General features: G+C 45.5%; 1 protein-coding gene across 1 annotated transcript in view; it reads right to left on the reverse strand.

The window, feature by feature from the left end:
* Ulk4 (unc-51 like kinase 4) overlaps positions 1-907 on the reverse strand; it is a 288,608-nt gene that overhangs the window by 225,428 nt on the left and 62,273 nt on the right. The window lies entirely within an intron of this gene.

Here is a 907-nt window from a genome sequence, read left to right on the forward strand (position 1 = left end):
ATGATTAAAGAAACTGCTTTGTACCTATAGGAGGGCAGAACTTAGTTAGGCAGAAAAAACTAAGCTGAATGCTGGGAGGAAGAAGGGCAGAATCAGAGAGAAGCCATGGAGATACTAGAGACAGACACCAGTTGGAATCTTGCCAGTAAGCCACAGCCACATGGCGATACACAGATTAATAGAAATGGGTTAAATTAATATGTAAGCGTTAGCCAATAAAAAGCTAGAGCTAATGGGCCAAGCAGTGGTTTAATTAATACAGTTTCTGTGTGGTTATTTCAGTTCTGGACAGCCAGGACGAACAAGCAGCCTGCTGCTACAGATGGAGAGATGGATGGATGGGTGGGTGGGAGGATGGATGGATGACTCAGATTTTAAACTGTGTTTCCCCATCCCTGGCCCAGGCAAACAGATTACTATTGGAAGCATTCTTTTTAAGAAGTTTGGAAATACTACACAACCAAGAATATGCATGCCTTGACTCATTGCTTTACAAATGTGTGCACAAGCACGGTCTTTTTTAACAGCTGGCACCTCGCTGTACACATGCTTACACAGGCTTCTGAAGTATTAGGTTCAAATCAGTCAGCAGGCACAGCATTCACCTGCAGACACTGAGGCAGCAGGGCTAAGTGCCTGCGTTCCCAACACACCAGTTATAGAGGTGATGGTAGCACACATCACTCTTCAGAAGGGCAAGAACTGACATGTGGAGACAGGTTGGTACGGAGACTCAGTCATAAACACTGTGCAAACTGGATGCTGCTTTAAAGGTCATCAAGAGCCCCAACAGAGATGAAGTCAAAAACAGGGCCAGAAGACTTTAAGCGGGGACACGGGTTAGAGAGGAATGGACATGTCCAGAGGGAATGGAGATGGGGGTTTTCCCCTTAAGGAAAACAGAGCA

This window comes from Microtus ochrogaster, chromosome 5, assembly GCF_000317375.1.
Source record: "Microtus ochrogaster isolate Prairie Vole_2 chromosome 5, MicOch1.0, whole genome shotgun sequence".
Lineage (NCBI taxonomy): Eukaryota > Metazoa > Chordata > Mammalia > Rodentia > Cricetidae > Microtus > Microtus ochrogaster.